At 38.0% G+C, this 27,505-nt stretch overlaps 1 long non-coding RNA gene and 1 pseudogene across 1 annotated transcript; one reads left to right on the forward strand and one right to left on the reverse strand.

The window, feature by feature from the left end:
• Nucleotides 1-24,764: 24,764 nt before the first annotated feature.
• LOC123583945 lies at nt 24,765-25,119 on the reverse strand (annotated as a pseudogene).
• Nucleotides 25,120-25,501: 382 nt separating this feature from the next.
• LOC123583946 lies at nt 25,502-27,018 on the forward strand. The gene is made up of 2 exons (XR_006705070.1): nt 25,502-25,660; nt 26,878-27,018. It is a non-coding gene; the product is annotated as an uncharacterized LOC123583946 (long non-coding RNA).
• Nucleotides 27,019-27,505: the final 487 nt, after the last annotated feature.

A 27,505-nucleotide genomic window follows, 5' to 3' on the forward strand; every position in this document is an offset into this window, starting at 1 on the left:
TTTCATATACTATAAAAAAAAAAAAAAAACTGAGAACAAACTGAGGGTTGATGGGGGGTGGAAGGGAGGGGAGGGTGGGTGATGGGTATTGAGGAGGGCACCTTTTGGGATGAGCACTGGGTGTTGTATGGAAACCAATTTGACAATAAATTTCATATATTGAAAAAAAAAAATAAATAAACTCTTAAAAAAAAAAAATAAAAAAAATAAAAAATAAAAAAAAATAAAAAGAGTAAAACTTGATCCCTGCCTCACATCACACATAAAGTTGATTTTAGGTGGATTGTAAACCTAAATGTGAAAGACAAAACAATAAAGCTTCTACTTTCTCAAGACTTCTTCTTTGACACATAGGTTATTATTTTTTTAATGTTTATTCATTTTTTGAAAGAGAGAGAGAGAGAGAGAGACAGAGCATGAGTGGGGGAGGGGCAGAGAGACAGGCAGACACAGAATCTGAAGCAGGCTCCAGGCTTTGGGCTGTCAGCAGACAGTCCAACGCAGGGCTTGAACCCACAAACCGCAAGATCATGACTTGCTCCAAAGTTGGATGCTTAACTGACTGAGCCACCCAGCCTCCCTGATACACAGGTTATTTAGTAGTGTGTGGCTTATTTTCCAAATATATTGGAATTTTCTAGCTTTCTGTTTTTTTCGTTTTATTTTTTAATTTTTTTTTAAGTAGGCTTCATGGCCAGCACAGAGCCCAACACAGGGCCTGAACTCATGACCCTGAGATCAAGACCTGAGCTGAGAACAAGAATCCAAGGTTTAACTGACTGAGCTGCCCAGGTGACTCTCTGTTTTTTTTTTTTTTTTCTAGTTTAATTCTATTGTGGTCTGAGGAACACACTAACATACTTTATAGGATTTGTATTCTAAGTTTGTTCAGGTGTGTTTTCTGGTCTAGAATATGGTCTATTTTGATGAATGTTCCGTGTGAACTTGAAAAGAATGTGTATTCTGCTTTTTTTTTTTTTTTTGGATGAAGTACTTTATAAGTGTCAATATTAGATCAAGATAATTGGTGGTGCTATTCAGTTCAACTATATCCTTACTGGTTTTCTGCCTGCATGATCTACCAATTACTGAAAGAAAGGAGTTGAAGTCTCCAACTATAATGAAGGGGGAGCATACTGTAATCCCATGATTGTCTCAGTTTTTCAGTGAGCCTGTATTTCTGGGCTGAGATCTTGTTTTTTCCCATAGGTGAGACAGAAAGGCTAGAAGAGGCTGGAGTTGGGTAATTTTCCTTCCCCCACTTCAGATAAAGCTCTGGTAATCTTTTCTATTGCTAAGCATGCCTTTGTTAAGGAGAATACACTAGATGTATTTCAAAAGGGTTGCTTTTCCCCTCCCACTAGCAGAAACATGAAGGTTTATCTTGCCTCTTCACTCTAAGAAACTGGTAGAATCAGCAAAACTAAAAGGCAACTGATGGAATGGGAGACGATATTTGCAAATGATGCAAATGACATATCAGATAAAGGGTTAGGATCCAAAATCTATAAAGAACTTATCAAACTCAACACCCAAAAAACAAATAATCCAGTGAAGAAATGGGCAAAAGACATGAATAGACGCTTCTCCAAAGAAGACATCCAGATGGCTAACAGACATGTGAAAAAATGCTCAACATCACTCATCATCAGGGAAATACAAATCAAAACCACAATGAATATCACCTCACACCTGTCAGAATGGCTAAAATTAACAACTCAGGAAACAACAGATGTTAGTGAGGTTGCAGAGAAAGGGGAACCCTTTTGCCCTGCTGGTGGGAATGCAAACTTGTACAGCCACTCTGGAAAACAATATGGAGGTTCCTTAAAAAACTAAAAATAGAACTACCCTGTGATCCAGCATTTGCCCTACTAGGTATTTATCCAAAGGATACAAAAATGGTGATTCGAAGGGGCACATGCACCCCAATGTTTATAGCAGCACTATTGACAATAGCCAAATTACAGAAAGAGCCCAAATGTCTGTTGACTGACAAATGGATGAATAAGATGTGTTATATATATACAACAGAATAGTACTCGGCAGTCAAAAATAATGAAATCTTGCTATTTGCAAAAACATGGTTGGAACTACTGTGTATTATGCTAAGTGAAATAAGTCAGTCAGAGAAAGACAAATATTATATGATTTCACTCATATATGGAATTTAATAAACAAAATAGATGAACAGAGGGGAAGGGAAGCAAAAATAAGATAAAAACAGAGAGGGAGGCAAACCATAACAGACTCTTAAATACAGAGAGAACTGAGGGTTGCTGGAGGGGTGTTAGGTGGGGGAATGGACAAAATGGGTAATGGGCGTTAAGGAGGTCATTTGTTGGGATGAGCCCTTGGTGTTATATGTAAGTGACAAATCACTAAATTCTACTCCTGAAATCATTATTATACTATATGTTAACTAACTTGAATTTAAATTAAAAAATTAAAAATTAAAAAAATCAAAAACTGGTAGAATTCCTAGAGGTGAAGCTGATAAAAGTATGAGGGCTTCCTAGGACTGCATCGAACTAAAAAGTTTCTTCACAGCTTTTGAAAATCAAAAGTATGAAAAGGCAACCTGTGGAATAGAAAAATACAATTAAATTAAATAGAAAAAATTTCTTTTTTTTCAACGTTTATTTATTTTTTGGGACAGAGAGAGACAGAGTATGAACGGGGGAGGGGCAGAGAGAGAGGGAGACACAGAATCGGAAACAGGCTCCAGGCTCTGAGCCATCAGCCCAGAGCCCGACGCGGGGCTCGAACTCACGGACCGCGAGATCGTGACCTGGCTGAAGTCGGTCGCTTAACCGACTGCGCCACCCAGGCGCCCCAAAATTTCTAAAATTTGTATGAAACCACAAAAGACCCCAAATAGCCAAAGCAACCTTGAAAAAGAACAAAGCTGAAAGCATCACACTTCCTGATTTCAAACTGTACTACCCGGATGTCGTAATCAAAAAGATATGGCGCTGGCATAAAAACAGACACATTGACCAATGGAACAGAACCAAGAGCCCAAAAATAAACCCAGACATATACAGTCAACTAATACTTTGACAAATGAGCCAAGAAAACCCAATGAGGAAAGGATAGTCTCTTCAACAAATGATGCTAGGAAAACCAGATATCCATATGCAAAAGAATGAAATTGGACTAAGTTTGGACAATCATAAAAAAATTACTATAAACAACCGAGTGCAGATTTTTGTGTACATATAAGTTTTCACTTCCTTTGGGATAATACCAAGAAGTTCAACTGCTGGATCATATAGTAAGAGTCTGTTTCGTTTTGTTTTGTTTTGTTTTGTTTTTTTCAACGTTTATTTATTTTTGGGACAGAGAGAGACAGAGCATGAATGGGGGAGGCGCAGAGAGAGAGGGAGACACAGAATCGGAAACAGGCTCCAGGCTCTGAGCCATCAGCCCAGAGCCTGACGCGGGGCTCGAACTCACGGACCGCGAGATCGTGACCTGGCTGAAGTCGGACGCTTAACCGACTGCGCCACCCAGGCGCCCCTAGTCTGTTTCGTTTTGTAAGAAACTGCCAACTGTCTTCCAAAGTGGCTATACCACTTTGCACTCCCACCAGCAAATTATAAGAGCTCCTGTTGCTCCTCATCCTCACCAGCATTTGGTGTTGTCAGTGTTTTAGATTTGGGCCATGTTAATAAGTATGCAGTTGTACTTTGTTGCTGTTTTACTTTGCAATTCTCTAATGACATATCACGTTCAGCATTTTTTCATATGCTTATTTGCCATCTGTATCTCTTCTTTTGTGAGGTGTCTGTTCAGATCTTTGGCCCATTTTTTTTTAACCAAGTGGTTTTTTTCTTATTCTTGAGGGTTTTTTAAATTTTTTTAATGTTTATTTATTGTTGAGAGAGAGACAGAGAGAGAGAGCGTGAGCGGAGGAGGGGCAGAGAGAGAGGGAGACAAGAATCCAAAGTCTCTGAGCTGTCAACACAGAGCCCAATGCAGGGTTCGAACTCATGAATCCTGAGATCATGACCTGAGCCAAAGTTGGATGCTTAACCAACTGAGCCACCCAGGCACCCCTCTTATTCATGAATTTTAAGAGCTCTTCATATATTTTGGATAACAGTCCTTTATCACACGTGTCTTTTACAAATATTTTCTTCTAGTCTATGGCTTGTCTTCTCATTCTCTTGACAGTGTCTTTTGCAGAGCATGTATATTGCTTTTTTAAACTGAACTCATATAAGAAGCATTCCTCATACTATTATAAGAAACTTGCAATTTTATTGTGATAAAATATACATAACACAAAATTTACCATTTTAACCATTTTTAGGTATACATTTCAGTGATAGTAAGTACAGTCACATGGCTGTGCAACTATCATCACTCTGTCTCCAGAACTTTTCATCCTCCCAAACTGAAACACCATACCCATTAAACAACAACTCCCTATTTCCTACCCCATTCACCACCCCTGGCAACCACCATTCTGCTTTTTGTCTCTATAAATTTGACTATCTGGGTACCTCATATACGTGGAATCATGCAATATTTGTCCTTTTGACCTTGCAATTTAACATTACAATATTATTCAGTTAGGACATAATATTAAATACAGTTGACCCTTGAAGGGTTAAGGGTGCCAACTACCATGCAGCTAAAAATCCATGTATAACTTTTCACTCCCCCAAAACTGAACTGCCTCTTGTTGATTGATAACATAAACACTCAGTTAACACATATTTTGTATGTTATGCATATTTTATACTGTATTCTTACAATAAACTAGAGAAAAGAAAACCATATTCATATCGTTATCAAGAAAACCATGAGGAAGAGAAAATACATTTACAGCACTGTACTGCAAAAACAATCTGTGTATAAGTGAACCAGCCTAGTTCAAACCCCTAGTGTTCAATGGTCAACAGTAAACAGAATTTATTGACTCTTTTCCTATTGCTGAATATGTCTGTTGCGGTTCTTATGTTTCACTTTAGATTAGTGTATTTATGCATTATATGTTTTATGTGACATTATATCTGTAGAATAGATTCCTAGGGGTGTAATCACTGAAAACGAAGTGTAGCAGTATTTTTAAGAATCTTCATAGAGTTTTCCCACTTTGCAAAACAGTCTTATCAATTTGTGCTCTCAGAAATTATGTAAGACAGTGCCTATTTCACCACACTCTCACCAGTATTATAATCTTCCCAAAGCTAATTTGGCCAGGGGAAAAAAAGCATCTGTTATCATATACCTGTGACACTTGTGAGACTGACCAATTTTCCGTGTCTGTTAGGTAAACTCTCTTTTGTAGACTGTTCAGACCCTTTCTTCATTCACCTAATCTATTCTATGATTTTCTTATAAATTTATGTAATAAAATTAGCAATCTTTTGTCTATCATATGTTTTGTGAATACTTTCTCAGCATGTTTGCTTTTACATTTTTATTTCTTTTTTAACATAGAGTGGTTTCCAGGAATTTTTAAAAATAGGATACAGTTAGGAGAAAGAAGAAGAATGGTCAAGGTGAACTTTAGAAGTCTCTTTCACGTGTGTGACTTCACAAGACATTAATTATTCATTCCTAAGACAGTCAAATTCTCTAAGTTTTCTACATCTCAGCCAATGCTTTTGCATAATATTTAAAAGCAAATTGGCAATTAACCTTGGACAATAAAGCAATGATGTAAAATGACCTTTGCAATAAACACTGTTTAAGAGTCAGGTGGCTCCAGTCAGCACCAGCTGGAACTACTCTATAGAATAAAATGTGTATTACTCTCTGCTGTTTTCAATCCCAAATACAACTAAGGTCATTACTAATTTGTACCAAAGATTTCAGAGCAACTAATAGACCATAACCAAGATATACAATTCTTATCTTGTGAACAAAGGCCAAACAATTTGAGTTGTCACTGATTTCACTATGTAGAGCCTTATTTTTCTTTATCCATATTTTGAGAATAAGCATCTTTCCTTGGTAGGCCAGATAACAGAATTTAGGAAAGGAGAAAAAAAGACCTCAACATAGAAAATATAAAAATTATTACAATCTTGAGCAAGCCACAGATAGTCCTAGGACATTTGTTTATGCACCTGGGCATTTATGAAAACTAGAGGAAAAGAAAAGCTGCATTTGTTGTGACGGTAACACTCCACTTTGCTTTGCAAGAGGAGGGAGTCTACCATAGTTTCTCTGCCCACACCTGCTATGCAAGGACATTTTGCAAAAGAAATTAGTGAGGATGAAAATCTAAGTCACTCAAGGTCTACATGACTCAAAAGGCAAAACTGGTCTCAGATTCCTCTTCTACCCAAATTGGAGTGAAGATTATAACTCTGGGGGCTTACAAAGGACAAGATGAATGGTGCTGCCACTACCACAGTCCCCACAGTTTCTGAGATCTACGAATGTGAACCAAGTCCAAGCCAGATTTACCGCGGTTCCATAAGCCCAGGGTTACAAAGGTGCAACATTGAAATGATTTCACCTCTGTGCCAAACAAGCAATAGGAAAAGATGAATTGATTTTGTTTTGTTCTTTGTAACAACACTAAAATGTTTGTTTTTAAAGCAGGTTTCATATGAACATATTATCTTATTAATTTATTTGAACCCTGCCACCACCCTGGGAGCCAGGCACCTCTGTATCTCCCATGTATCTGAAGGTGACTTGACTATAGAAGGTATTCAATAAATGCTTTTTGAATAAATACATATGTAAGCAAAGTTCCCTCTTCAAAGCTGATCACAAGAATAGGTTAGCCCTCACATCTGAAATGTAAGGAAGTAGTAGTGGTTTGTTTCTTGATAATTCTCACACACACATACACACGTGCGCGCACACACGTGTGCACACGCACCAACACAAAGCATGATGCGTTAACATAAAAACAGTTAATTACATGTTATTAAATGAGTCACATCAGTTACCATACCTTTCCTTCACTCAAACCCAATTCCACTTTCTTTTCCATTTTTATTGAGAAATTATGAACGTATACCACTGTGTAGGTCAAAGGAGTACAACGTGATGGTATGGTTTACATATACCATGAAATGATTACCATAATAAGTGCTGCTAACATGTATCTTCTTATATAGATACAGTAAAAAGACAAGAAAGGATAAAAGAAAAATAATTGTCTCCTTGTGATGAGAGCTATTAGGATTTACTCTCTTAACAACTTTCCTGTAGTGTTAGCAATAGTCATCATGTTGTAATTACATCCCTAATACTCATTTATCTTGTAACTGAACATTTGTAAATTTGACCATCTTTTCCCTCCCCTACCCCTGCCTGGTTACTATTTTTTAATTCTGTAACAAGATCTTCTGAAATGACATATTTTAAAAACTAAGTAAGCATATGGTATAGCATCTAGCCCACTGGTTATCCTTGGGTTGTGATGGGGGAAATGGACAGTGTTTGGAAGTCCAGGAGTACGACATGGTGCTCCATCAAGGTTTGTGAAGGTGATACCAAGGAGAGAGGCCAGGAATCAAGATTCGAAGATCTCCTGCAGTCCTCCCCTGCTCCAAACTGGTAATTCTGGGAGCATAAAATTGAAAATGGGAGTTTACAACAACTTCAATGGGCAAAATGTGACTAAGAAAGGATACACATTTGAGAAAATCAAGGAATCTTATGTCAAAATGTGGGCAAAATAGTGTAAAGACACAAAAGTGTGTGAATGAGAAGTAATATATAATACATGACAAACAAATCCACTTCAGAATAAACAAATGAGAAGATATTAGATATTTGGATTGAGAAACTGAGACCATTGACAAAAATTACTTTGTGTTATAATTCATTTTCTGCAATACATCTTCCATGGCCCTCCTTTAATTCTTCCTCTGTATTATAACATTTATGAGTTCATCCCCCCACCTTGGGTTTTAGCTCCTCTCATGTAACCATGAATCATACATCATTGTATTCTCGGGAATGGGAACATTGAAGACTTTAAAAAATGTTTTTTCTTAAAAATAAATGATAATAAATTTTAAAACTTTTCTGTTTTTTCAGATTTTTCTCTGTACCTTTTTATATAAGGATGTTTAGTTCAAAACAAACAAAACAAGCAAACAAACAAGCAAACTCTAGGTTTTAATCCCAATTAATTCTCTGTGAGATTTTTGGAAAATTACTTAACAGCATTTTTGAGCCTTGGTTTGCATTCTCATATGATGATGACAATGGTGATGGTGATGGCTATTCATTATTTAGTTGCTGCTGTATGCCATGTGGTATAACAAATTTATGACCGATCTTTGTAGTAACCACTCAAGGTGTATATTGTTATCTGTATTGTATAGAAGAGGACTCAGAGGCCCAGATAAAAAGTTAGGAAATATATATAGTTAATAATTTGAGAGCTAGCAATTGGACTACAAGTTCTGCCTTTAACACCCATGATACACCTTAGATTTTGCGCCCTAACACCATTTATAATATACCTACAGGGTATGTCCCAGCTCGTCATTACTCCTCTCCTTTGTGTTTTTCTAATTTGGAAGACTTTACTTTTTTTTTTTTTTAATGCTTCTACATATGTTTATTTTTTTCATTCTCCAAATTTTTATTTAAATTCCAGTTAGTTAGGGGCGCCTGAGTGGCTCAGTCGGTTGAGCGTCCGACTTCAGCGCAGGTCACGATCTCAGGGTCCGTGAGTTCGAGCCCCACGTCGGGCTCTGGGCTGACAGCTCAGAGCCTGGAGCCTGCTTCCGATTCTGTGTCTCCCTCTCTCTCTGCCCCTCCCCCGTTCATGCTCTGTCTCTCTCTGTCTCAAAAATAAATAAATGTTAAAAAAAATTAAAAAAAAAAAGTAAATCCCAGTTAGTTAACACACTGTATAATATCAGTTTCAGGTATAGAATGTAGTGATTCATCACTTACGTAAACACCCAGTGCTCATCACAAGTGACCTCCTTAATACCTGTCACCCATTTATACCTGGGTGTACCTGTATATACCTGTCCCTGCTTACCTCTCCTCCAGGAGCCCTCAGTTTCTTCTCTATAGTTAAGAGTCTGTTTCCTGGTTTGCTTCTATCTTCTTTTTTTCCCTCTATGTTCATCTGTTTGTTTTCTTAAATTCCACATATGCATGAAATCATATGGTATTTGCCTTTCTCTGACTGATTTATTTCACTTAGCATAATACTCTCTAGCTCCATCCACATCATTGCAAATGGCAAGATTTCATTCTTTGTCACGTATTTTTGGCACGTATTTGCCAAAAATTTGCCACGTATTTGCATCCATTGTATACATATGCCACGTATTCTGTATCCATTCATGACATTTGTGCTCTTTCTATATGGAAAAGACTTTTCTTGAAGGAATAAATAAACTTATTTTCCATTTTACATCCTGCCTTTTCTCCTGTCCCCTCCTTTTATCCTTTATCTTCCTTCTTTTTTTCTTTTTCTCTTGTTAGAATAGAAATCAAAACACCTGTGTTCCAGCCCTGGTTCAGAGGCTAACTCTGTGGGTCACTGATATTTTACCCTATCAAAATAAGGTATAATAGGGTAAATATTACCCTATCAAAATAGGGAATAATAGCACCTATCCTTCTCTAACTCACTGACAGAAATATCACATAAATTCTAGTGAAATCACACATGGGATATCAATCAAGAGAAAGGAATTAGATAAATCAAAGGTATTGTTTTGATAATTTTTATCTACTCACTAAACCATAGACTTGTCTACAAAATTAAGAAACAATTAGGAAAACCTAGAAATGAGTAAATAGGTGCAGCAAGGGAAGGGTGACAAACTCTCCAAGGGGTGTCCAAGGACCCATTAGTGCCCCATCAACTTGTTTTCCTTTCCTAGTTAAAAATATAGCATTACTCAGGGCACCTGAGTGGCTCAGTCAGTTGACTATTTCAGCTCAGGTCATGATTTCATGGTTCATGGGATGGAGCCCCTAGTTAGGCTCCATGCTGACAATGCCCAGCCTTCTTGGGTTTCTCTCTCTCCTTCTCTCTCTGCCCTTCCCCGATTCGTGTACTTGTGCATGCACTCTCTCTCTCTCTCTCTTACTCTCTAAATAAATAAATAAATAAACAAACATTTATATATATATACACACACATATAGCATTAAATAGCATTATGTAGCATTAAATATATATGTATATACATATATATACATATATATTATGTAGCATTAAATATATATGTGTATATATACATATATATATATGTGTATATATATATATATGTATGTATATATATGATTACTCAAAACATTCTATGGAAAGCTAACCCCAAATTGGACAATTGATCTCAGCATATGTCTGAGTTTACCAAAGTCTCTGAAGGACGATAGCCCTTTGAAAAACCAAATTATTTACAGAAACAGCATTTTTCAACTTTGCTTAAAATAGGATTAGAAATAGTCCCTGCACCACCACCACTCCCTCCCCTCCAGCTTTTCTCATTCTGTTCTACATATAAAATATATTTGGGATCTGATTCTTCAGATAATATTAACAGTTTTCTAGCAGTTTTTTTTTCTTTTTTTTTTTAATTTTTTTTTCAACGTTTATTTATTTTTGGGACAGAGAGAGACAGAGCATGAACGGGGGAGGGGCAGAGAGAGAGGGAGACACAGAATCGGAAACAGGCTCCAGGCTCTGAGCCATCAGCCCAGAGCCCGACGCGGGGCTCGAACTCACGGACCGCAAGATCGTGACCTGGCTGAAGTCGGACGCTTAACCGATTGCGCCACCCAGGCGCCCCATAGCAGTTTTTTTTTTCTAATGAGGTGGAGAGGTGTGTCCCTGCTTAGAAATTGCTACATTGCAATTCCAGATTTCTATGGAATCCTTCAATGGAAAGTTGACCTAACTAGTAATTGGCAAATACACATCATGAAAAAGAGAAATTGTAATAAGAGGAGAAAACTAAGGCATACTTGGCTCAGAAGTCTTAGCTACTGCCAGAATCACTCAGTATTTGCAATAAAAAAATTAAAAGCAGGGGAAAGGTAACTGCTTTCCTGTAAAAATAAACCTGCTCGTTTGTGAAACAAAACAAAACTTTGGTTTATATGAGTCCTTGCTTCTCACAGATATTATAGGTGTTAAATCTTTGTATATGCTGTAGCAGTAACACAATTATATAGAAAAGTCCAAAGCGTAAGCTCCTTTCTCTATCAAACTTACAGATGTACACTGGTGTCTCATCAGAGCTCCAGACTTTAATATTGAACTGCATTCTTGACATCACTCTTATATGTCTCAAAGGCACCTTAAATTCAAACTCAATGTGCCCAAAAGCAAAATCATTATTTCCTTCACTCCTCAAAATTTGGTCTGCTTCCAGAAATCCCCAAGTGAATCAGTCCACCATCCATCCAGTTCTACCACTCAGAAACCTATCATGTTTGACAGCATCTTCTTACTCTACTATTTCGATATATCACCAAGTCCTGCCCATTTTACCTCTTCAGTGTCCCTCAAAACATCTGCTCCCCTTCATCTCCAACACCACTACTCCCCCCCCCCCAACCCATTCTCACATGGACAACAGCCCTGGCCTCCAAGCACCCACTCTGTTTTTTATACATCTACTCTGGCCCCTACCAATCTGTTCTTCATACTTTAGCCAGAGTCATCATTTCAGAATACAAAACCAATCATGTCACAATGCATATCCTGTTTAAAAATCTTCAGATGTCTCCCTGTTGCTCTTGGGATCAGGACCAAACTCCTTAGAGCCATCTACAATGCTCTGCATGATCTCATCTCTACCTACCTCACCAGCTTCTATTCAGACTGCACTCTGTCTTACTAGGGAGAGAGGAAGGGAAGTAGACTTGCTTCCAGGGCATAATCTCCAAAAGTGACAACTTTCCAACAATTTTCTTTGAGATAATTTGTTGACAAGGCAGTCATTGTGACTGATGACATAATTATGGCAAAAACAAGACAAAAAGGCAAACAGAGAAAGTATATGCTTGCTCTAAACTTGACACAGCCAGCCTCAAGCACCCCAGCACCATCCCCACCCAAAAAAACATGCACATAGATGTTATAAACCAGACTTATCTATGCTCTTGCCATCTGTGCTCAGCCATGTTTCTCCTTCCTCAGGACCTTGCAGTGCAGATAAGAATCAAACCACTGACTTGTCTGACTTCTAAGCTAGTGTACTTTCCGCCATTTCATCTTGTCCAACAAGAAGTGTTTCTCCATGTAAATTTAGACATTCTAATGACAAAACTCAAACATACCCAATATTTTTAGAAAAAGCTTAAAGTATGCTCTATTCGGTTTCTTTTCTAATGTAAAATTTCAAATGCATTGAAAACAAAATAGACAATAACCCTCCGTATGCACATCCCCCACACTCAAGAATTGTAAAATTTGCCATTATATCATCTATTCCTTTTTGCTTTTCTTTGATGAAGCATTTTTAATAAAATCTAAGATGACATATCATTCTACCCATTTTTTAGTTATCTAAAAAAATATGGACCCTTTCTTATGTAACCATAAGGCTATTCTTATATTTAACAAAATTAACAATAGTTTTTTGGTATCATTTAATATCCAGTCTATGATCACATTTCCACAATTGTCTCAAAAATCTCTTTTTATCATTCATTTACTGTGTTTGAATCATGATCTAAACAAGGTCCACATATTATATTTACTTATTATGTCTCAACTATCTCCCTTTTTCTCCCCTGTGTCATTGGCTTATTACAGAAACCAGGTCAATTGTCCTGTATAATGTCCCATATTCTGGATTTATCTTATTCCCTGTGATACCATTTAACCTGTTCCTCTCTCCCCCTATTTCTTATAAACTGTAAATTAGTTCTAAAGCCTTGATTAGACCGAGGTTCAAGTTTTTAGCAAGAATATTTTATAGGTAGAGCTGTGTGCTTCAAATTGCATCTTATTAAGAAACTCACAGGGCTCACTGTCTCACTTTTAATTTTCTTTAATGTTTTATTTATTTTTTGAGAGAGAGACAGAATGCAAGCAGGGGAGGGGCAGAGAGAGAGGGAGACACAGAATCTGAAGTAGGCTCCAGGCTCTGAGCTATCAGCACAGAGCCCGATGCAGGGCTCGAACCCACAAACTGTGAGATCATGACCTGAGCCAAAGTTGGATGCTTAACTGACTGAGCCACCCAGGCGCCCCCTCACTGTCCCATTTTTAATGATACTAAGTATCATTTTATTTTTATCATTATTAATGAAGATTGATAAATTCAACAAATGTTTACCAAATACCTAGCATGAGCCAGATATATTTCCAGGCTTGGGCATAAAGAAGTAAATATAATAGCAAGGTCCCTGCCTTCATAAGCTTCCGTATTTTATCATTTTAATGTTTGATCTACAGATTCTTTTTAATGTTAGTGTTCACTGTTTAATATGAATTTTATGTTTAAATCATACATATAAATATATGTATTTGTATATTTGCATTTACGTGTGTAAAATCACATACACACATCTTTTATCTATTTCTCATACTTATTAGATGTTGCCTGATTTGGGGGGTATCTTTCCAGGCCATAACTCAAGTCCCCTTTGGTGAGAACTGGCCCTCCCCACAAATTTGTAGTAAATGGCCTGTCCCCTTGACCATACATGGTTGAGTGAGGAATGGACATCTGACCGGACATAGCCAATCACAATCTCTCTTGAGAATGGTAAGCAGAGAGACACTGCAAGTGCGAATAGTGGCGTGGGTTCTGACAGATTTCTAACTTCTGGTCATTTCCTTTCCATATAACCTTATTTAATGATCAACTTCTTTTTGGATTTCATAGTCTATCTCTGTGTTTTTTTCCCCCCTTTCCTTTTTTGGCTAAGCTATTCCCAGTTATTTTCTGTTACTGGCAATCAAAAGAACTTTACAACATTGACTGTGATCCAGTGTGTGAGAAAGATCAGATGTCATCGACAAATAATGTCTTTTTTTTTAGGTGAACACTTTCTTAATGCTTTTGAACGTAAGCCTTTCAGCCAGGCCTGTGTGTGAATTTAGTAAGCTGCAGCCCACTGAGTTAATTGATAGTTACTACATTCAACACCATCCCTACCAAAAAGCTGCCACCGTAGCTTGCCAAGGTGTTTCCCTTCCCCCTATGAATTCCCATCCCTACAGTCATTCTTTTTATGGAACAATAAAGATTAAAGCATTATCTTCAGATGCCAGATATGCATTACCATACAGAGGAAGTGGGATACTAAAAGGAGGACCCTAGACCTTCCCCCTTTCCTTTCATTTAACATACCTGAATAATTTATCAACTTAGCAAACTGACATCAAATTTCAATAAAAGGTACATGAGATTAGTGTCCAACATCACTAATCATCAGGGAAGTGCAAATCAAAACCACAATGAGATATTTATGCCTGTTAGGATGGCTCTTACGAAAGGATAAAAAGTGTTGGTAAGAATGTGGAGAAAATGGAATCTTTGTATACTGTTGGTGGGAATGTAAATTGGTGCAGTCACTGTGGAAAACAGTATGGAGGTTTCTTTAAAAATTAAAAATTTTCATAATGATTCAGTAATTCTACTTTTGGGTATATACCCAAAGGAAATGAAATCAGTATCTCGAAGAGATATCTGTATCCCCATGTTTATCATAGCATTATTCACAATATTCAAGACATAGGAAAAAAACCTAACAGTCTATCAACAGATGAATGGATAATGAAAATGTTACACACACACACACACACACACACACACCCAGGAATATTATTCAGCCACAACAAAGAAAACAATCTTGCCATTTGCATCAACATGAATGAAACTGTAGGACAATTAGCTAAGTAAAATAAGCCAGACACAAAAATACAAATACCATAGGTTCTCACTTATATATGGGAATACAAAAAAACTCTATCTCTTGGAACCAGAAAGTAGGAAGGTGGTTGCCAGGGGCTGGGGGTGGGGAGAAATGAGGTGATGTTGGTCAAAGGGTACAAACTTTCAGTTATAAGATGAAGTGAGATCTACTATACAGAATGAGGGTTATAGCTAATAACACTGTACTGTAGGGGCACTGGGTGTCTCAGTTGGGTAAGCTTCCAACTTCAGCTCAGGTCATGATCTCATGGTTTGTGAGCTCAAGCCCCACATCAGGCTCTGTCTGTGCTGACAGCTCAGAGCCTGAAGCCTGTTTTGGATTCTGTGTCTCCCTCTCTCTCTGCCCCTCCCCCACTCATGCTCGCTCGCACGCTCTCTCTCTCTCTCAAAAATAAATAAGCATTTAAAAAGTAAAAAAGCATATTTAAAAAAAATAATACTGTACTGTATACTTGAAATCTGCTAAGAAAGTAAATCTTAAGTGTTCTCACCACACACACAAATAATAACTATGTGAGGTGACAGACGCATGAATTAACTTTCTTGGCATAATCATTTCTCAATGGATATATATATTAAATCATCATGTTGTACACCTTAAATATATACATTTTAAGTTGTTAATTATAACTCAAAAAAGCTGGAAAAGTAAAAGAAAAAAGAAACAAAAGGTGACAACCACAAGTGCTGGCAAAAATGTGGAAAAACTGGATCATCCATGCATTCATTGCTGGTAAGAATGTAAAATGGTATAGCCACTCTAGGAAAAGTTCGGCAGTTTAGTCTAAAAACTAAACATAAAACTATCATACTACCCAGCAATTACACTCCTGAGCATTTATTGCAGAGAAATAAAAACTTATGCTAACACAAAACCTATATACAAAAGTTGATAGCAGCTGTATTCATAATAGCCAAAACCCAGAAATAATGTAGATATCCTTCAATGGATGAACGGTTAAGCAAATGGTTGTAAATCCATAGCATGGAATATCATTTAGCAATTTTAGAAAGAACAAACTGTTAAAAAAAAGAACAAATTATTGATAGAACAACCTGAATGACTCTCCAGAGAATTTTGCTAAGTGAAAAAAAAGTAATCTCAGAAGTTTACATACTGTATGGTTCCGTTCATGCAACATTCTTGAAATGAAAAATTATAGAGATGAAGAACAGATTGGTGTATGCCAGGCAGGGGAGCACTGAAGGAAAGAGAGCGTGGTTTTTAAAGGAAAGCATGATAAATCCTGTTGGTAATGGAAATGTTCTGTACCTTGATTGCATTCTGGTACTATAGTTTTGCAGGATGCTACCATTGAAAGAAGCTGGGTAAAAGGTATATGGGACCTCTCAGAATTATTTCCTATAATTGTATATAAATCTAAAATTATCTCAAAGAGCTTACTAAAAGAAAAAAAATTTTTTCAATAAAAAGAGAGAGTGAGGCCATGCCAATAATTATACCTTGAGAAGTTAGAGGGCAGGAAGGGGAAAGGGTGTTGATGATTAAAGAGTGGAGTATGAAATTCTTGTTTACAAATTATGACTCTACACCATAAGAATGTTATCAGTATTCATCTACCACCAGTAATGGTGTTTGTATTGACAGCTGATAGGCAGGTGATCCAGTTCTAAAATCCCATTTTACATTCTGCTTGATTAGAGCGTTCATAGTATCAACTGTCTAGGTTAGGTTTCCTAGGAAATAGACTCTGACATGGTGATTCGTGCAAGGCATTTTACTGGGAGTAGCCTCAGGAACATACCTGAAGGGAGTGAGGGGAACAAGTTCGGGCAGAGGAAGAAATTGATCTGTGATATAGTCACAACTGAGGTCTTAGTCCCACAGGAAGCTCTGGAGTTGAGATAGTCCTTCAGAGTTGTCCTAAACTGAAGCAAGAGAGTCAGGCCTTTCTACTCTCTAAACAATTTTTATTTATTCATTTATTTAAATTCAAGTTCATTTACATACAGTGTAGTCTTGGCTTCAGGAGTAGAACTCAGTGATTCATCTCTTTCATGACACCCAGCGCTCATCCCAACAAGTGCCCTCCTTGATGCCCATCACCCATTCAACCTATCCCCCTACCCACTCCCCCTCCAGCAACCCTAAGTTTGTTCTCTGTATTTAAGAGTCTCTTACGGTTTGCCTCCCTCTCTGTATTTGTCTTATTTTTGCTTCCCTTCCCCTCTGTTCATCTGTTTTGTTTCTTAAATTCTACATATGAGTGAAATCATATGGTATTTGTCTTTCTCTCATTGACTCATTTCATTTAGCATAATACACTCTAGTTCCATCCATGTTGTTGCAAATGTCAAGATTTCATTCTTTTTCATTGGTGAATAGTATTCCAGTGTGTGTGTGTGTGTGTGTGTGTGTGTGTGTGTGTGTGTATACATATATACCACATGTTCTTTATCCATTCATCAGTCAGTGGACATTTGGGCCCTTTCCATAATTTGGCTATTATTGATAGTGCTGCTATAAACATTGGGGTGCATGTGCCCCTTGGAATCAGTATTTTTGTATCCTTTGGATAAATTCTTAGTAGTGAAGTTGCTAGATCATAGGGTAGTTCTATTTTTAATTGTTTGAAGAACCTCCATGCTGTAGTCATTAGATACATGCTGTGGGTCTGGAAGTTACAGGAATGAGTGCTCTGGTCATGAGGAAGGGATCTAGGCAGCACACCACAGCATCCACTACATCAAATTTCTACAAAAAGCAATGATATGGGGGGAAATGGAGGGAGCTTATTATAGAGTAAGAGATTTAAAAGGCAGAATGACTAAATGTAATGTATGGGCTTTGCTTTGATCTTCATGCACACAAACCAACCATAAAAAAGCATCTTTGAGATAACTGGGGAAAATTTTGCATGTGGAATGAATAGTAGAGGAAATTATGTCATTATTATTGGTTTTGTTACATGTGATAATGGCATCATGGCTATGTAAAAAAAAGTCTTGCCTACTTAAGATGCAGACTAAGATAAAGGTGAAATGACATGATGTCTGGAATTTGCATGAAAATATTTCAGGAAAATAGTAGAGGAAGGAGGAATTATAACAAGATCCAAAAAATGTTGATAATTATTAAAGCTGAGTGGTAGGTCATAAACATTCATTCTGCTATTCTCTCCACATTTGCTTAAAACTCCATAATAAAAATATTTAAGGACATATAATGGGTAGTCGTGGTGTGCCACCAACCACTGCCCCCAAGCACTGCCAGATCTATTGCTGCCACTGGAGCCACAGGCTCCCTTCCATCGTGTTTCTCAAGGTAGAAAACTATGTCCAAATTTAAAATACTAGATAGGAATTTTGGGGAGAGTCTAACTCTTTAGAACACAACTAGAACTATCAAAGACTACTAAAGACAAAACTTTTCTGTATATTGTTCATCAAATGATACCCAGAGCCTAGCTCACTGCTTGGCCCAGCATAGGTGATGAATAAATGTGGAAATTAAGATGCAAGAAATATTCTCTGGCTTCTCCTTCCTGTCACCACCCACCACTCCCTTAGCTTGTTTCTATCCTTTGGACTCTCTGGATTCTATTAGAATCTGTGCCCAATGGAACAGGGTCATGAGTTCCTGCTGTCTTGTTTTTGGCCTTGTATGAGCATTGGTGCTTCATATGCAACTCTTACTCTTATTGCTATCATCAATAATGACCTCCTCCTCTTCAAAAACAACTCCCCTTCCAAGTGGGTGTTCCACATAAGTGAAATGTTGGAGAGGAGCAGTAATAGGTAAAACATGTTTCAGAGAAAGCAAGACAGCAGGAAGTTGGGGAGGGGAAAGCTGAGCTCTACTGCAACCGGGTAGAGAAAGAGGGAGGGAAGAGAAAGGGAGTGAAATCAGGGCAGATTCAAAAATTCTGAAGATCTGCGGGAAAAAGCATCAGACTTCTGGCCAGGAACTGAAGTGTATGTCTGCAAAATATGTATAGCCAAGTAACTAACTGCTTCAACATCCCAATGTCCTTTCTCTAGGCCCCATAAGAACGGTTTTCCCACACCTTCCACCCCCCTTTCCTCAGCAAAGTCCAAAATCAGCAGTCAGTGTTGACATCAATGTGCAAAGGGCTAGAGCCCCAGGTAAAACAAAAGACGCCTGCAAAAAGGCAAATGAGAAAGGAACTCAAGGAAAGTTCACGATGGAAAAATAAACACAGGCAAAACAAACATCCACAGAGAGGAGAGAGAGGGAAACCAAAAAGACAAGATCAGCCAGAAAAAATAAGAACAAAAACAATGAGAAAAGCCAAGAACAGGAAAAAAAAAATAAAAAAGGATGAACTAAAATAAAATACAGGCATAATCCTCCAAAGAGAAGTGTAGGAAAAGACAAGGACAGAATTAGCACTGGCAGGGTGGGGGCGGGGGGCAGGCATCGAGTTAAAAGCTTTTGCACACATTGTCTCAATCTTCACACCGTTTTGTGAAGAGCGAATGCTGGTAATAGCCATTTTGCAGAGGTAAAAGTAGAGGCTTAGACTTTTAAGTTATTTGTCTAAAGCTATACAGATAGAAAATGGTGGAGCAGAATTTGAACACCATTCTGTTCATTTCAAAACATACATTGTCTCACAGGCTATCTTAGGTTTGAAAGTATGACAAATACAACTTCTAAATTTGGTTGACTACATTCATTAGTAGTAATAACTATGTGTTCAATTGCTCCCTAATTTGGGATCATTTCTTGAAACAGATCCTGAACATTTTTATTTCATCAAAAATATTATCCTTTACAACTCACTCAAACTCCTACATTTGATGTAGAAATCTCTCCCCTCAGAGATAAACCATCTAATTATATCCAAACAGCTAAGGTAAAAGGAGACAGCACTACCTGCACCTGTTCAGGTGACTCTAAAGCTGTTTTGTTTTGTTTTTTTTTTTTAATTCCATTGAGTCCAATCTAAGAAGGCTTAAAATTACAGAGGGAAAGGGTCAGGGCCAGCAGGACACTGAAACTGTCTCCAATATGAAAACATCCTTGATGCTAATGATTAGAGAGTGTGGATCTGGTGTGGGTGTGATGCATCTTATATCCCCATTAGATCATAAGTTTCTGGAGAGCAAGTTCTCATATACTGCACCTTTATTTGTCCTTAAAATCCACAGTTACTCAAAGAGTAGTCAAATAACTAAATGAATATTGGGTGTTATAGCTTTGTGCATTTCGGCAGTGTCAAGACACCATTTTCCTTTTGAAAAGTAAGGTTACTTTTAAATTTCATTTTTAATTCTAGGAGAGGGAAATCAGGACAATGGCTAACTTTTGGAACTAAACTAGCTTCTTTTTTAGCAAAAAGGAAAGTAGTGAAGGGGGCCCTTAGGAGATATCAGGAAGAAGTGCCAATCTGACAGCAGTCACAGGATATTGGTTCTTTATCCCTTAGATTTCTTCCCTACCAATTTTTCAGTGTGTTCCCAACCTTCAGAGTTCTTTTATTTTATATTTAGTAGTATAGGACACATAAGTAGGATACAGAGTCTGTGCAGACACATGACTAGCAAGCCTGGTCTTCCAGTGAGAATTCTTGAGCCTGTGGAAGTTTAGATCCTTCCACAAAGAGCCCCTTCTCCAACATGACTTTACAGGCCCCTCAGATTTACTGGCTGAGCTCAGAATACAGTGTTGATTTTCCTGGTTCATAAAGCCAGGCAGAGTTCCTGTTGCCAGACAGGTGTATTTGTTTTTGAATGATAAGAACATTCACTTGCTCTCAGTTTAGGCTAATAATAAACACTTTAGACATCCTTCTAAGTCTGAAAGAGAGGAAAGAATAAAAAAAAAAAAAAACTCTCAGACAACAAAGTCTGTTAATGAACTCCTATTCCTTAGAGAACATATGGCCTTGTACAAGAGGTAGGTGCTTGCTGGCTAACCTTTCTGGCAAGCAAACCCTCTGCATATTGCTTTTGAAAACTCTCTCCCATCAATAAAGGCCTGAGGTTGGTTTAAGCTAATTAAAAAGAGAGGAGATTTTGAATGTCAGGAGAAATAGAATAATTAAAACAAGAGTATATTGGCCCTAAAAAGAAACCAGAGAGAGTCAGTGCCAGTGAGGAAACCTTTTCCACCACTTTTAGCCCAGCAGGCCGAAAACATGCTGCCTGTGACAGTGGAGGTGTGATAAAATCAACAGTAGCAAAAGCAGAAACAGTGAGGTAACCAGGGAAAAATACATGTAACAAAGGAAAATTCAAGAAGAATGAAAACAAAACAATTTTGCTTGTCCTTCAGACAGCTTAAAAACCTAATCCTTAAAACAAGGTGTTTTAGAAAGTGATGTACAGGGGTGCCTGGATGGCTCAGTTGGTTAAGTGTCTGACTCTTGATTTCAGCTCAGGTCATGATCTCACGGTTTGTGAGTTCGAGCTTGGCATCAGGCTCTGTGCTGACAGCTCAGAGCCTGGAGCCTGATTCAGATTCTGTGTCTCCCTTTCTCTCTGCCCCTCCCCTGCTCATGCTCTGTCTCTCTCTCAAAAATAAATAAACATTAAAAAATAATAAGAATAAATTTTTAAAAAGTATTTAGGGGTAAAGTGTCTACAACCTACTTAAATAGCTCAGAGATAGATAGATATCTAGATAGATAGATAGATAGATAGATAGATATGTATATATGTATGTGTATATATATATATACATGTGTGTATATACCTATTAATGTGTATTTAATGGTTTTGTATACAGAATGAAAGATAAGGCAAAACATGTAAATAATGTATTGAAACTTAATGGGGGAGTTGTGAGGTATTATTCTTTCTCTTTTTCTGTATGCTGAGATTTTTCATGATTAAAAACTTAAAAATATGAATAGAAAAAAAGAAAAATGGAAAGAAAGAGAAGCGGGTGGGGGAAGGAAGGAAGGAAGCAAGTCTTCCTTAAGACCCTGAAAGATGTGGGTTTAGCTGGTTTGATCATTCTGGAAACTTTAATGGTCAATAATAGCTCATAACATTACATTTTAACCATCCCATGTCCAATTATTGTAGTTTACACAATCCCTTTATGATCATCTGATACTACCTTCCCTGGACTTCTCCATGAACTTTCACAAAGAACCTTCTCTTTCAGAGTCCTCCAAAGTTTAGCTGCAAGGCTCTCTACAGCTAATTACTCCATGGGTCTGGTTTGTAAATGAGGTCTGCCTTAGCCAGAGTATTTCACATCTGCTCTTTTGTGCAGTTACAGGGTATCCTCTTATTGTTGACCACCTGTCTTCAGTTAGTTAAGGTAGATATTGTTGACTGGATGACCCAGTCAGCACATGTGAAAATATGTTCTTCTGGATAAGTTCTTGTTTTCTGCATAAAATGGGCCTTTTCACCACTTTGCCCCTAAGCCTTAGCTCCTTTTTTCCTTCTGCCTGAATGGAATACAAACATGAATGATGTCTGGAACCACAGCAGCCATCTTAAGATCCTAAGGTGACCATAATAAGAATGTGGAATGGAAAGAAGAAAAAAGTCTAGGTTCCTGATGGCATCAGTGAACCACCAACCAGTCTCAACAAATAACACCCTGTAAGACTGAAACCTTGTAGAAGGGTTTTCTATAATGTGCAGCCAAAAGCATGTCCAATTGACCTGATGGATTTGCCACCTCCTAGTAGATTTGGTCCTGGCATAATTAGAGTCACTCCCAGCCTCATATTCCTCACTGATGATGCCCTAATCAGAACTTGGGCTGCCACAGGTTGTCTTTCATGTGTCATATTTTCCCCACTGTAATGGGGGACACGTCTGAGGCTCTGAGCTTGACTGTTTTTTTTTTTCTTTTCTTTTCTGTTCTTTTCTTTGAATTCTTATTCTGAAAGTACATGATTTTTTTCAAATTATTGGGTTGGGCCAGACTCTTTAAGAGTAGGCAACCTTGCTACTTTTACCCCTAGAGAATTATCCAAATATTGAGCTGAAGAATGGAACACAGTCTATGAGTGCTGGTAAGTGCAGCCGTGAAATCTTTCAAGAAATAAATCTTCTTGTGGCCTGTAGAAACATCTGGAGACTCTGGGAGAAAAATCCTGGTATTCTTATTAGACAGAAGATAGGGAGAAAATACATACTTTGGTTTTTTAAACTTCCAAAGAACAGTTTAAGTAAATAAGGTTCAACTAGTAATTGGGTAGTAATTAGCTAGTAATTGCACTAAAGTGCAAACCAAGACAGAACAACTTTCTTTACCCTTAGTCTGTAGGCCTCAGCTTTGGACTGGGCCCCAAAATGCTTTCTGTTTTGGAAACCCCAAATCATACAAAATTCAGTAGGTCTGGGGTTTGAACATATGAATAAAACAAGCCAAGTTTCCGCCTGACCTTGGCTAACCTTGAAATCGATCATTCTTCCAGTGCTGGTCTGGCTAACAGTGAAACTTGTGGTTTCATCTTGGTTTTACCACAAAACTTTGTGATGAAACACTAAGACCCACTGAGATTTGCACTTCCATTCCTGTCTTGTTTCAAAATCTCTTTGCAAAATCTGATGACTTCTATAGCATATGACTGTGTAAATCTTCAATTTCTCTTCTGTTCCACAGAAACTCAGAATGAAATTTCTGCCCAGCAACATTTTTGGAGAACCCAATGATGAAAAAGCAGAAAATGCTAAAATCCATTTAGTGTAAAATGAGGAAATTTCTATGATGCAAATCTACATGATAGTACTATTAGACCAACTATAACAACAATTCAATTTGAAAGTCACATTTGAAAAAATTTCTGGGGGTTGCATATTATGGGATAGAGTTGTTAGAGGACAGAAGCCCAAAAATTGATATATGTCCCAGACTAAGAGTACAAGAAACATATAACTGGTATATTATCCTGAAGGGTCCTGAGAAGCCAAAAATTTGAACATGCAATCATTAGCAAAGTCAAAATATGTCAATCTCATGAGTTGATTGTACCATTGTAGGTGTAAGAAGTAACATCTCCATTCTGTGTTCTGGCTTGGCATTGATGTAGGTACAGACAAGAGTGCTAAATATCATGTAATCTCATGCAATATAGATTCTTTTTTTTATTAAGGTATATTTGACACATAACATGATATTAGTTTCAGGTGTTCAACATGATTCTGCATTCATATATATTGCAAAAATAAGTCTAGAGTTACGTGGGTGGCTCAGCTGGTTAAGTGTCTGACCCTTGGTTTTGACTTGGGTCATGATCCCAGGGTCATGGGATTGAGCCCCACATTGGGCTCAATGCTAATTGTGGAGCCTGCTTAGGATTCTCTCTCCTTCAGTCCCTCTACCCCACTCATGTTATCCCTCTCTTAAAAACAAGGCTAGTCAACATCCACAATATAGATTCTTCATTTTTTAGAAAAAATTTTAAGTAGGCTTCATGCCCAACACAGACCCCAATGCAGAACTTGAACTCATGCCCCTGAGATCAAGAACTGAGCTGAAATCAAGAGTCAGACACTTAACCGACTGAGCCACCCAGGTGCCCCTCAATATAGAATCTTGTCAAGCACCCATCATTTTTCCATAAAATCTGAATTCCAGCACCATGGTGTTATAGTCCTGAGCTTCACATAACCAGAAATAAAAACAGAAAGCTCACTCTGCCTTGAGCCCCTTCCAAATCTGAATCCTATTTTGTAGGTTTAAAAATTTTAGCCACAAAAATCCATTAACCAACTTTGGAACAAAGGAAGAGAATTTTTGTTTTAGCCCAAAAGACTCTTTTGTGAATTATGCATGATGTTTTTCCAGCGCTAGGAAAAGGGAGCCAGGGCAGGAGAAATACATGCCACCAGCTTCTATAAAATTCTAAAAGCAGATAACTGGTCTCATCATGTCAAGAACATACTAAAGACAATCCTTGGGTCAGTTATAACCTAGGGACCAACTTTTTTTTTTTTTAAGAGCTTTTTATTGAACAGGTTACAGAAGAGGTTTAGCTAAAAAGACCAAAGCCCATGTCATCATCAGACTCCTCAGATTCTTCTTTCTTTGCTTCCACTTTCTTCTCCTCAGCTGGAGCAGCAGTGGTGGAAGAAGCAGGTCCTCCTGCTGGGGCAGATCCACCAGCCCTTACATTGCAATGAGGCACCCGATGTTGACATTGACCAGGGCCTTTGCAAAAAGCTTAGAAAGGTTCAACATTTATACCTGCTGCTTGAATGAGGGCATTGATCTTATCCTCCGTGACTGTCACCTCATCATCATGCTGGATGAGGGTTGAGCAGATGCAGGTGAATTCCTAGACAGAGGCCATGGGCAGGTGAGTGCTGAGCTGGCACAGTACTAGTCGCTGGATGAAGTGAGGGCCTCACCCCAAAGCAGCCTTAGCTTCCTCGGAAGGACAGAGCACCTTAGCAGCAGCTGAGAAAAGGCCCAACTTTAAACTTTCTGCAAAAATGATTAAAAACTTTAAATTTCTGCAAAAGTGATTCAAAATAACCCCAGGAGGGGCACCTAGGTAGCTCAGTCGGTTAAACATCTGACTTCAGGTCTGGTCATGATCCCCCTGGTCTGTGAGTTCAAGCCCCATGTCGGGCTCTGTGCTGACAGCTCAGAGCCTGGAGCCTGCTTTGGATTCTGTGTCACTGCCCCTTCCCCATTCACACTCTGTCTCTCTCTGTCTCTCAAAAATGAATAAACGTTAAAAAATTAAAAAAAAAAAAAAAAGGCTAGATGATTGTCCCTTTCCAAGGGCCTCTTTCCCCCTACCTTCTCCTAGGTAACTAGCATGAAAACAATGCTATGCAATTTTCATGTCCTTCCCAAGGACCAAACTGGAAGAAACTTCATGAAGCTCTTGATAGACCAAGGTGTGTATTTATTTCTCTTAAAGAGCCATTTCTACCTTCTTGCCCTCAATGGAAATTACAAATTGTCCCAATGCTAATATAAGCCCCAGGCTACTGAGTCCATAAGTCACAGAGTCCATTAGAGTGATGCAAAGAAACACTTTTTCCCTAAGCCCCAAACAGAGAATTTGGCACCAAAACTAAAATTGATGAGATTACATATTTGGTATTGAAGCCAACTCATGGTCATAGCCAAGGGGTCCCTAATTTCCTACCTTTCTGCAAGATATAGGTACGGCCTCCTTAAGGTAAAAAGCCACCCACCAACTGCCTATGTCACCAATGTATAAAACTCAGTGAGCTCATAATATAAACAGAGAACTATTTACTATATTCTTGGCACTGGCAAGCTTATAAACAATAGCTCAGTGGAATATTTTTGCATTAGGTTTGTTTCCTGAGTGTGTTTTTTTTATAAAATCTGCGCTCTTACCCAAAGATTACATTACTCATTAGGCATTACAGCTGTCCTTGTGACCTAAAATCAAAGGGGTGTTACCTGGGCATTTTCCCAGATAATGATCAGCCATTCTTGGGTTGAGGTACGGGAAAGTTTTTGTGTACAGCGTCCAGCAGGTGGCACTCACATCCAAGGCTACAGGGAGCTTTCCCACTGGCAGAGAAATCTTTGTTCACAAAAGATTGTTCATTACAGCTCAGTAAATAAATAGTAGACAGATGGCTTCTTAATAAAAGACCATGAATTTCACTCCTAGTGTCTTCTTAAATGAAGTTTTGACATTGCATATAAGCAGGAAGCAATTTATGTGGCTTTTTGTGTGTAAAGTAATCCGAGACTGGAAAAATTCCACACTGAAAATATAGCTTTGTGGACATTATGAACTGAATGTTTGTGCCCCCCAATATTCATTTGTTAAATTCTAATGCCCCAGTATGATAGTATGTAGTGGTGGGGCCTTTGGGAGGTAATTAGGTTACAAAAGTAGAGCTCTCAGGTCACCTGGCTGGCTCAGTCAGTGGAGCAGGCAACTTTTGATTTCAGCGTTGTGAGTTCACACCCCACCTTGGGTGTTGAGATTACTTCAAAATAAAATCTTAAAAAAAAAAAAAAAAAAAGAGTAGCGCTCTCATAAATGGGATTAGTTCCTTTATAAGAAGAGGCTAGCTTCTTATAAACACACATAAGAGCTAGCTTTCTGCTCTGTCTGCCAAGTAAGAACACAGCAAGAAGACAGCCTTTTGGAAAACTGAAATATGGGACTCACCGAGAACTTGACCATGTTGGCATCCTGATCACAGCCTTCCAACCTACAGAACTGTGAGAAATAACTCTTGTTATGTAAGCCACCCTGTCTATGGTAATTTGGTCTAAGATATTTCTGTTATCCCTTGCATAATTTAGTAATATTTGCAATAGAATTAACGAACCATATGTCACTTTGAATATTAAAAAACAAGCCCAAACCATTTTGAATAAGAATGAATTAAGCAGAGAAAAACATAAAACAAAAAGATATTCCTTGCTAAATATTCTCATATAACAACAGTGCCTATGGTTGCCAAATCATGTTCACGAAGGCCCAGGAATTGTTTTGCAAAAGGGATGGAATCAGCATGATCATAGACTATGCTTAGGATATATGTACCCTTGGGTCACATGTGGTAATTACGATTATGAATCCATATCATCTCTTCCTGAATAAGCAAAATCAATAAGCAAAATCAACTACTCTATTACTTTATTAATGTAAGGGGAAGTGCAGTAAAGTCTTGTTGGCCGTACAAGATCAGGTAGACAAATACGACCTAACAATGCAACTCACCACACACTTACTATGTATCACA

The sequence above is a fragment of the Leopardus geoffroyi genome, chromosome B3 (genome assembly GCF_018350155.1).
Source record: "Leopardus geoffroyi isolate Oge1 chromosome B3, O.geoffroyi_Oge1_pat1.0, whole genome shotgun sequence".
Taxonomy (NCBI): domain Eukaryota; kingdom Metazoa; phylum Chordata; class Mammalia; order Carnivora; family Felidae; genus Leopardus; species Leopardus geoffroyi.